The sequence below is a fragment of the Chinchilla lanigera genome, unplaced genomic scaffold, assembly GCF_000276665.1.
Source record: "Chinchilla lanigera isolate Chin_1 unplaced genomic scaffold, ChiLan1.0 scaffold00049, whole genome shotgun sequence".
Taxonomy (NCBI): Eukaryota; Metazoa; Chordata; class Mammalia; order Rodentia; family Chinchillidae; genus Chinchilla; species Chinchilla lanigera.
Genome location: NW_004955450.1, coordinates 10,145,493 through 10,157,324, shown reverse-complemented (window position 1 = coordinate 10,157,324; position 11,832 = coordinate 10,145,493).

The window sequence follows — 11,832 nt, the reverse complement described above, 5'->3', positions numbered from 1 at the left end:
CGCCCCGGCCCGGCGGCGGCCACCCGTCCCCGCGGCGGGGACATCCCGGCGCCCTCTCGCCCGCCCCGGGACTCGCCTTTGTCCTAGCTGGGCCGCGGCCTAAGCCTGCCTGATTCGCCTCGGAGCGTTGCTCTCTCGTGCTGTCTCCCTCTGGAGGTTTCTGCACTGGCTGCTCAGAAGGAGCCGCTGAACACCCGGGGAAACTGAGGCTGGGAGTGGTGCGTTGCTTGCTGAAGATGCCACAGCCAGACCAAAGACCTTCCTGTTTCTCTTGTTTTTTTTTTTTTTTTTTTGGTTTTGTTTTTTTGAGACAAGGTCTTGCTCTTGCTATGCAGTTCAGGCTGGCCATGAACTCACTTTGTAGCCCAGGCTGGTCTCGAATTCACAACCAACCTCCTGCCTCAGCCTCCCGACTGCTGGGATTATGTCACCAAGCGGCTAAAACCTTCCTCTGGCCAGGCATGGTGGGGCACGCCTGTAATCCCAGCATTGGGCTGAGGCAGGAGGATCGCAGGGAGCTTGAGGCCAGCCTGGGCTACATAGAGCATTCAAGGACATCCTGAACTACAGAGCAAGACCCTACCTCCACACAAAACAACACAACTCTACTCCTGCACAGCTCAGGAGTACAGCACTTGCTTGCATCGGCCATGCTCAAGGCCACCGGTTGCCGGTTAAATCTCCAGCGCCAGGGTTGGGGGTGAAGGGGCTCTAACTCTGCCATTCAGCCTCCAGAATTCTCTGAACTGCTAAGAGTCTGGCTTCGGGTTCCCCAAGATCTTCCTTAACAGGCGTTTCTAGCCAGGTGTGGTGGTGCAGGCCTGTAATCCCTGCACTCAGGAAGCTGAGTCAGGAGGATCATTTCACGTTTGAGGACAGTCTGGGTTACAAAGTGAGCCCAAGGCCAGCCTGAACTGCATAGTGAGACCCTGTCTCAAAAAGATTTTTTAAAAAAGGCTGGGGATATAGGTCAGCGGCACAAGCGCCTGCCTGGCAAGCACAAGTTCGTGAGTTCGATTCCCAGTACCAAAAAAAAAAAAAAGGCATTTCTGACACAGATCCTGAGGAGACTCCAAAGCAGATGAGTGCAGTGACCCAGCCAGGCTGAGAAGGAGACTCCAGCTCCTGCCCCATTTCCATGTGCACGTGGAAATCTAAGAACAGGTTAGTGTCCTACAGCAAGAATAACTTCGCCTGAGAGATGAGGGCAGAGAGGAAGTAGAAGGGCGTCTGAGCAGCCAACCTTCTGGCTCTGGAGCTTGAGAGTGGCCAGGTACCTACGTCCCTCTCTGGGTCCCTCTCTGTGTTTCTCCCCGCTCTACCGCTGAGTTACAGCTCCAGCTCTTATAATGTTTTCTATTTTGACACAGTCTCACTGAGTTGCCCAGGCTGGCCTCAACTTGCAACCCTCCTCCCTCAGCCTCCCTTGTGAATAGCTGGGAGTTACAAGTGTGTGCTGTAACAATTCTTAAGTATATTTTCTTAGTGATTGCCCCAGGGTTAACCATAAACATCTTAATTTTTCATAGTTAGCCTGATTTCTACTGACTCAGTTCCAGTGAAGTATATAAATGTGACACCTATAGCTCTATCCCCTCCCTCCTTGTGTGGTCATACTGGTACGCAGATGACATCTGCAAGTGTTACCAACCAGCAACACATTGTTATCATTACTGCGCAGAAGTGTATATCTTTTATGAAGTGAAGGAAGGGAAGCAAGGATATCTGCCACTTTATTTATTTATTTTTGGTACCGGGAATCGAACTCAGGACCTTGTGCTTGCCAGGCAGGCGCTTATGCCGCTGAGCTATAGCCCCAGCCCTGCCATTTTATTATATTCATCTTACTTATTTATCACTTCTGGCTCTTTTAATTTATTCTTGTGAATATGAGTTACTATCTGGAGACATTTCTCTAGCCCAATACAGCATGGCTCCTACATAATGCCTTTATGCTACTATTGGCAAATATATTTCTGTATGTTACAGGTATTACACTTTATATATTTCGTACTGGGGATTTAATCCATGGCCTCATTCATGCTAAGCATGTTCGACAAAGCTCCAGCCTCCTGTATACTGTACTAGTTTAATTAGGAGAAAAACCACAATTGTGGTTTTTGTTTTTGCTCCTGCAGTACAGGGGATTGAAGCTAGGGCCTTCACACTGAGTACATCTTTACTCCACTTTTTCTTTTTTTTGGAGACAGGAGCTCACTAAATTGCTAAATTGCCCAGGGTGGGCTTGAACTTGCAACTGTCCTGCCTCTGCCTCCCAGAGTGCTAGTATTACAGGTATGCACCACCACACCTGGTTTATTTTTTATGTTTTGTTTTGTTTTGTTTTGAGACAGGGTCTTGCTATGCAGTTCAAGCTGGCCTTGAACTCATGACGATCCTCCTGCCTCAGCCTCCTGAGTGCTGGCTGGGATTAAGGTATGCGCCACCACACCTGGCTTGGCTTAATTTTTTAAATCAGTTAAAAGAAGGAACACAAACACATTTTATACTGCCTTTTATAATTACAAACTTATCTTTTCTGATATTCTTTTTTCAGGTGGACTCAGACTATTATCTGAGGTCACTTGCTTTCAATTTCAGCCTGATTAATTTTTTTTGTTTGTTTGTTTTCTGTTTTTTTCTGGTACCGGGAATCGAACTCACGACCTTGCACTTGCCAGGCAGGCACTGTGTCATGGAGCTAAATCCCCAGCCCCCAGCCTGATTAATTTTTTTAAGTATTTTTCTTTCAGGAGTTGGGAATCAAACCCAGGCACCAAGTTACATTGCTTTTGTTCCGTAACGGTCTCATTCTGTAGTTCAGTCTGGCCTCAAACTCACTATTATAGCTCAGGGTGGCCAGGAACTCACAATCCTCCTGCCTTAGTTTCCCAACTGCTGGGATTACAGGTTGCACCACTGTGCCCAACAGCTATCAATTTTTGATCAGACAATATTCACCTCTCTCTTTCCTTTTTTATTTTTTAAAATTCAGGGTCTCACTGTGTACCCCAAGCTGGCCTCAATTTTGCTATGTAGCCCAAATGGCCTCAAATTTAGAATTCTCTTGCTTCAGCCTTCTGAGTGCTGGGATTATAGGTATGTGCCACCATGCATGGTTTAACTTTCACTTCTAAAAGAAAGATTTGTTGGAACTGCAATTGTACTTGGCATTTTCCTTTGAGTATATTCTCCCGCTGCTCTTGGACTTTCACTGTTTCTGCCCAGAACTCAGCTGTAAACCTCTTTTGGGTGACTTTAGGACAAGTTGTTTTTCCCCTACTGCTTTCAAGATTTGCTCTTTGGCTTTCAATATTTTTACTATGATGTGTCTGTGTGTGGATCTCTCTCCATGTTTTTTTATTTTTTTGTTTTGTTTTGTTTTTTCTGGTACCGGGAATCGAACTCATAACCGTGTGCTTGCCAGGCAGGCGCTGTGCCGCTGAGCTAAATCCCCAGCCCCTTTTCTCCATGTATTTGACTTGGGGTTGACAGGTCTTCCTGGAAGTGTAGATGATTATTTAATTGTAAATTTGGGAATTTTTCTTCTATCATTTCTTCAAATATATTGTCTGCTCCCTTTTCCCCCCTCCTCTCTGGTACTTTCATTACACGTATGTTGCTATGCTTAATGTTGCCCCACATTTCTTTGAGAATCTATTTTTCATCATTTTACCATCTTTCTGTTCTTTGGATTATATAATCTCTTACTAAGCTAGCTTCAGATTTGCTAATCCTTTCTTCTGCCAGTTTGTATCTCCTGTTAGGATCTGGATAAGTGTTCTTTTCAGTGATCATACCTCTCAATTCTAGCATTTCTATTTGGTCTTTTTTTTTTTTTTTTTTTTGTCTTTTTGAGACAGTGTCTGCTATTCAGTTCAGGCTGGCCTTGAGCTCACTTTGTAGTGTAGGCTGGCCTCGAACTCGCAGTGATCCTCCTGCCTCAGCCTCCCAAGTGCTAGGATTATAGGCGTGAGCCACCACGCCAGGCCCTATTTGGTCTTTTTTTAAAAAATAATTTCTCAGCCAGGCATGGTAGTACATGCCTGTAATGCCAGCACTTGGGAGGCTGAGGAAGGAGGAGCACTGCAAGTTTGAGGCTAGCCTGGGCTACAAAGTGAGTTCAAGGCCAGCCTTAACTACATAGTGAAACTATGTCTCAAAAAGACAAAAAATAATAATAATAATTTCTCTTTTCATTAGTATTCTATTTTGGATGTGACAGTGTCCTCAGCCTTTTCTTTATTTATAGTTTCCTTTGGTTCCTTGAATTTATTTACAATGGCTACTTTGAAGACCTTGTCTGTTAAATCTGCCATCTGGTCATTTTCACAGGTAGTCTTTGTTGTCTGATTTTTTTCACAGCATATGAGTCATTCTTTCCTATTTCTTTGTATGTCTCATAATTTCTTGTTGTTACTGGAGACCAGACATTTTAGATAATATATTGTTACTGGTCCTCTCAACGCTAGGGGCAAATGGGTGTGAACGCATGCATGTGAGATGGATGAGAAGTGCCGGACTTTCTCATTTTCCAGAGCTGCTGGACGATGTGGCTTGGCCAGCAGCTGTCAGGCCCTGTCCCTCACCCCGTTCGCTCCCTCACAACCCCCAATGGCCTGGGACGGTCTGCTTCAGTGTCCTTCCCGGCTATCAAACTGCCATTCTCCACCCCAACATGAGTGCAGCCAGCCGGGCAGCATGGTGCCCCCCAACGCCCACCTTTTCAGCCAGTGCTGCGCCTTTTGGGAGAAGGGAGGGGGCAGCCCGGAGTGGCTCAGATCAGGAAGGGTGGGGTTTGGCGCCTTTTTTGCAGGCCCAACATTTACAGCACGCTTTCGGGCCCGCCCTCACTGCAACAGGCCTGCAGCTGCTATCTAAGCAGTGCCCCCCACCTGCTTCTCAGGGTTTAGCCCGGGAGGGCTCCGTCCCGCATGCTGAGCCCCGACTGCTGCAGCACAGGCTCTGTTACAAGAGACTTAGTAAAGGTCCTGTACATCTATTCAGGGTTTTTATCTTTAGTAGTCTGGGCAGAGTGGTTGTTCCCAGAGAAAGACCAATAAACGCTCAAAGCTGTTAACACCAAAGAGCTCCAGGAGGCAGCAGCCGGCAGTGACTGAGACCCGCAGCGGGTCTCTGGCTTCCAGCATTACCAGGTGATGCCAAGCCTGCTAGCACAGCTGCACTTTGAGCTTCACGATTTCCGTCTGAACTGAGCAGAAGAACCCGAGGCTGACTGGAGACACACAGAGATACTGAGCTATCTTCACAATTTTTCTATAATTTATAACTGTTCTGGGGCTCAGAGTGTAGTTCAGTGGCAGAGCATTTGCCTAGAATGTACCAGGCCCCAGGTTTGACCCCTAAGATTTTGTTGTTGTTGTTGTTTTTGTGAGACAGGGTCTCGCTGTGCAGTTCAGGCTGGCCTTGAGCTCACTTTGTAGCCCAGGCTGGTCTTGAACACGCAACGATCCCCCAGCCTCAGCCTCCTGAGTGCTGGGGGGTGCACCAGTGCGTGCGCCACCATGCCCGGCACTGATTCCCAAGGTTGCAAAGACAAAAACTAAACAAATTTTAAAATTATTGCCAAATTCCGCCGCCCTGGGAGCCACGGGCAGGGAGCGCCGGCCTTCCGGCTGGCTAGCTTTCTGCCTGGTAGGCCCCCGGAGCGAGGGCCCCCGGCACACATGGAGCGGGCCCCCGGCAAGCGCTGTTGCGCAATGGCCCTTAGGCCGGCCACCACTGCTCAATTGAGAACTATCAAGACACAGAGAAACAATGACACAATTGGCCCACCGTGCACCGGCTACAGATGCTCACCCTGGGTCGTGTGTGAAACATTCAAATGGAAAAACCCCTGGGAATGCATGCCATACAACGGGTTACTCTTGCTCCTGCCATTGAGAAACAGAAAGGTCCAGAGTCAGCAGAGGAGCAGCTGGTGAACAAGGACTCGGAGAACATGAGAATGCAGACTAAGCCCGAGGAGTCAGAGGTCCTGTGGACTCGGGTCATGAGAGCCGCTCAGAAGCTGTAAACCAGGAGGACCTTGCACAATACCTGCAGAGACTCCCTGGAAGCCATTCTTCCCCTGACAGTACAGCCTGTGGTGGAGCTCTGGAGAAGTCTACAGCAGGATTCCTTCTGCCTGTGCTGACATTTGGGGAGAGGACACTAACTGGTTGTGGGGTCCCAATGCGATGGGAGGCTGGAGAGAAAACGCTACAAAAAATGGCTTTCGCCCCAGACGGCTCACTTGATTTTGGACAACTCTTAGGCTGTAACTACTTGTTAGATCCTTCTTGTGTATCTCTGTGTTCCTGAGAAACCACTTTGAAGATACCACCATGTATTACAGCAGTCATTGTTATTTTCCTAGAAATCTATCCATAACTCTGTAATGTTTGTATTGTTCCTATCCTATTTCATAAATGGATCCATGTTTATTATTATGTGTTTCCTACAACAACTATTGAGAATTATTGAATGATTATTCAATAGGTCACTCATGCATAGTTCTATTTATATTCTTTAGAAGCCACTTTGAAGATACCTAAGTATAGTACAACAACTATTGATAATCTCGTACCTCTTTTGTCTGTAACTCCATATTATTTGTCTGTTTTCCTGAGAAACTATCTTGTAGATAACACAATGTAAAACAATAACCATTGATAATCTCCTACCACTTTGTCTGTAATTTGGTAAGCCCCCCATTATTATGTTATCCTTCTTTTACTCTTTAAAATAATAATAAAAAAAAATTATTGCCAAATTGGGTTTGAGCTACAAATGCTGGGATGATTTGCCTGTTCGTGTGATTTTCCACATTGACAGATTAAAAGAGGGAAGTCAGGATCTATACTACGGAAAAAATGTAGCAAACAAGGAATAGACTGGAGTAGCCTCATGAAAAGAATTCTTACCAGAGACCTGTGAGGCTCAGTGCACAAGGAAAACACAGGCTCGGGTTCAAAACTGCCCACAAAAAAGCCAGGCGTGGTGGAACACCTCTGTAATCCCAGAACTCAGGAGGCTGATGCAGGAGGATTGCCAGCTGGAGCTACAGCTCAAGACCAGCCTAAAGTAAATAACAAGACCCTGTCTCAAAAAAACAAAAAGAAGCAAACAACAAACCGCACTGCATTTCGTGTGTGTGTGTGTGTGTGTGTGTGTGTGTGTGTGGTGGGGTGTGTTACTGGGGACTGAACTCAGGGCCTTTGCACTGAGCTGCAACCCCAAACACCCTTTCAGTTTTAGACAGGATCTTGCTAAATTCCTAAATTGCCTAGGCTGCATGGAATTTGTAATTCTGCTGTCTCAGCCTCCCAAAGTGCTAGGATTCAGGTCCAATGCAATACTACATACCAGCACTAAGCAATTATAAGTTGTAACTTGAAAATCTTACTAGCCATAAAAACAGTAAGATATGGTATTAGGAGTAAAATAAATCCAGCAAAAAGAACAACAACAACAAAAACCCTCTCTGGAGGTGGGCATTAGCCAGCTCCTCACAAGGCTGAGATAGGATTGCAAGTTCAAAGCCAGCCTGGGCAACCTAGCAAGACACTGTCTCAGAATAAAAGGCCTGGGGTTATAGCTCAGTGGTAGAGTGGCCCTGGGTTCAATCCCCAGCACAAAACAACCACTTTATGCGAAGATTTACAATGTTCACGGATGTGTAAAATAAGTTTAAATGCTCAAGAGGTTTTGTTTCTCAGATTAAATATGCTATAGGCAGTTGAGTTAGATAGAAATATTACAGGCAGTCAGTCAGACAGGGCCAGGCCCTCAAGGAGCCAACATGAAAGACAAGATACTTGCGAATAGAGACATATTTGCTGTGGGCCAGACTTCAAGACAAAGGACTAGGGGCTGGGGATTTTATTTTCTGTTTTTTTTTTTTTTTTTTGGTTTTTCTCCGGTACCGGGAACCGAACTCACGACCTTGCGCTTGCCAGGCAGGCGCAAGGTCGTGAGTTCGATTCTCAGTGGGGGTGGGGGGCAGGGGAGACAAAGGACTAAACAAATGTACCCACATACCTCCCTAGTTGTAAACATCAGGGATGGATATTCTAAATAGGTAGCAATCACCTTCAAAAAGCCAGAAAGGGCCGGGGATATAGCTCAGCGGCACAGCGCCTGCCTGGTGAGCGCAAGGTTGTGAGTTCTATTCCCAGTACCAGAAACAAACAAACAAAAACAACAACAACAAAAAAAGCCAGAAAGAGTCACTAGCCCAACCCCGTAGAGGGAAAGCCCCTGTTCTGGATTCATACCCGCTTGCTATGTGACTCGCTTCCCCATTGATCCCAGTTTACTCAATTTTACCTGAACAATTATACTTGTAATCTTATTGGCTGACCATAGTTTGGTCCCACCTCATGTCCACCTTGTAATTTCCTATTTTCCCCCTGTCTTGGACCTACCTCACCTCGTGGTTTTGCCCTATAAAGTCCCCAGAAAAGGCAGGGTCCTTGGCAACCCACTCGGGACCCCCCTTCTGTCTCTCTCAGACAGAAGCTTTCTTTCCCTCAATAAATATATTCTGCTTCTAACCTCCATTGTTCCTAAAATTCATTCTTCGACTGTAGAGAACACAATCTCGTCCCAGACATCCTTCAGGTTGGGAGTTTTTATTTTCCTGTATCAAACACATTGATTAGAGCCAGCTGCAGGGGCTACGGCTGTAATCCCAGCTACTCCAGAAGCTGAGGAAAGGTGGATAAAGTTCGAGCCCAGCCTGAGCAATTTAACTATAGCCTGACTCAAAATTTTTTTAAAAAGCTAAAAAGCCTGGGAACCGGGCATGGTGGGACTGCCTAGAAGGCTGCAGGTTGGAGCCCAGCCTAGTGAATTAGTGAGCGCCGGTCTCTAAATGTAAAAATTACATAAGGGAGGGGGACATAGGTCAGTGGGAAGTGCCTGGGTTAAATTCCCAGTACCACAAAATAAATAAACAATTATTTAATCAACTTTAAAATCAAACAAGGGCTGGGGATGTAGCTCCTGGCTCCCTGGGTTGAATCTCCAGTGGGGCAGAGAAGGTGAATGAAGATGTCTTCTGGCTGTGTGGAGCCCGACACCCTCTGCAGGAGCTGTCAGGGGAGCCCAGAGGGCCGGGGAGAGCTGGGGACCCGCCCCTTCTTTCATCATCGGTATCTTTACAGCAGGAGCTCCCGTAGCTCCTGTCTTTTACAGTGTTTAAATATATCGCCTGGGCTGGGGATTTAGCTCAGCCGCACAGCGCCTGCCTGGCAAGCGGAAGTTCGTGAGTTCGATTCCCCGTACCGGAAAATAAACCAAAGGAAAAAAAAAAAAAATCGCCCAAGTAACGAACGCATAGTTCAAAGAAAAGTCACCTCTGCCGCCTGCCCCTGAATTGAACAGAAAGAATTCGGGGGCGCCTTTGCTCCCTCAGGTCCCTTTCCCATTCGCACAGCTCCCTGCCACGGTCGGGGACAATGGAATTTGCGCTGAGCATTCCTTTGCGGTCCCCGCCCGCACCACTTATTAGAAAACTTCTTTAGCTGCGGGCTCTTAATCCCAGCTACACAGGGGCAGAGGCAAGAGGGTCGAAAGTTCGAGGCCACACTTGGCAACTTAGCGAGCGCCTGTCTCAGAACAAAACAAAACCCGAAAACCTCTTCTTGTCACACTCACAGCCCGGGAAAGGAACACAAAATCAGAATCTCTCTCGTCACCGTGACTGTGTTCAAGCCCCAGGGAGCAAAGCCTTCCTCCGCTCCGCTCCGCCCGCCCGCGGCAGGGAGGCTCCGAGTCTCCAGGGCCATTATTCAGGTCTCATTTGCATAGCCATAATGCACCGCAAACAGTGCGCCGTTTTTCAAGAGTATAAACTTACTCGTGCTTCTAATTTTTAAAATACAGAGTACTATATAAAGAATAAATCAAGTAAACCTCTTTAAGTAGCAAGTATTTAGAGAACCAGTCACCATCAGCGTACCAGGAGTTGTAGTTAAACCGGTGAGAGTCACAAGCAGAAGGCTCTATACTCTGGTTTCTCTTCAGATCGCATAAATCTTTCGCCTTTTACTAAAGATTTCCGTGGAGAGGAACAATTCTGAGTCTTAAACCAATTTTTTGAGGCCTTGTTTATACAAGGCTACCTATGATGTCCAAAGTAAGTCTTAAGCTTTGAAGTGTGTTCTCTTTTCTAGTTTTGTTGTTCTGGGGAATGTTTTGATTTTATAAAATCAGCATGTTCTTTCAGAATTCGTGTCAATGTGAGAATTAAGAAATTTAGGTTAGCAGAGCAGAAGGCTCAAATACAAGTCCTCCCTTAAGTGTGATTTGCTGTATATAGTTTGTTATACTGTTTATACATAACTCAGTGTAAGTTCCTATTATATATACTGAATTTGGAGAACTTTAAATCTGTATATGTATATAGTATCCATGCTGTTTTGTGATGTCTATGATTTTCTGTTGTATCTGTAGATGCCATGCCTACAGAGATGATGTGCAAGAGATGATCTGCGTTGATTTATGATTAAGTAGTAAATTATCACAAGAAAATTGGAGGTGTGTTTTGATAGTTTCAAATATTGGGGATTGAACCCAGGGCCTTCACACTGTGCTATGTCTAAGCCCTTTGTGTAGGTTTTTTTGTTTTTGTTGGAGACAGGGACTCAAAGTGCAATTTAGGCTGGCCTTGAACTCACTTTCTAGTGCAGGCTGACTCAAATTGCAGCAATCCTCCTGTCTCAGCCTTCCAAAGGCTGGAATTACAGGCATGCACTACCACATCTACACAATAAAAAAAAAAAAAAAGAACTCTGCAATAGGAACATACATTTTCTGGGCTGGGGATATAGCTCAGTGGCATAGGCGCCTGCCTGGCAAGCGCAAGGCCCTGAGTTCGATTTCTGGTACCAAAAAAAAAAAAAAAAAAAAAAGAAAGACCCATCTTTGAACATACATTTTCAAAACCTATGGAAACACATTTCACTTCTTGACCTTAGCAGGTAGGCCTGTTGAGCTCTATAGGAAAGCAGCAACCCCTTGTGGCCAGAACAGAGGTTGCAGAACACATCATCTACACTGGAGGCCCCATCTATCTGCCCTCCTCTCCCCGGAAAAAGTCTGGAAGAGTTGGCTGTCATCTGTACATGTGGATCTATCTGACTGGGGTAGCTGTGTCCCTGGGACTTGGCCACAAGTAGAAAGCAGAGAACAATCAACAAGCATAGGTTTGAAGTAGGTCATTGAATGAGATGACAGCAAAATCATTTGATAATCTCATGAAGAAAACGTATTTGATAGGCACACACACCCATTCTTTTACACATGTTCAATACATTTATGTACTTAATAAACTAGAATTAAAAGGGAGTTAGCTTAACCTAATGAATAGAAAGCACAAGCCTCAAGCAGACATCACACATGAACAGAGAGTGTCAACTCTCTCAAATTCAGGAGACAAGAATGAGTGTCACCACTTCCATTCAGTTTTTCGCTACAGATCTTTGCCAGGAAAGTAAAACAAGAAAGGTGGAGGGATACAAGTTTGGAAAAACAAAACTATAAATCTGGGTCTGATGGCACATAGCAGTAGTCCCAGCACTCAGGAAGCTAACACAAGAGGATCCCAAGTGCAAGGCCAACCTAAACAGTGGCACCCTGTCTCTAAAAAATAATACTGTAACATATTTTTCAAAGTTTGATATTTAAGCTGGTGGGTCTGATTTATTTCATTAACATTGTGGTCTTGAGGTACATCCATTTTCCTACACATGACTTAAGTTTATCTTCCTTTATGACAGACTCATACTCCATTGTGGTTAAACCCAAAGTATAAAGAGCAAAATA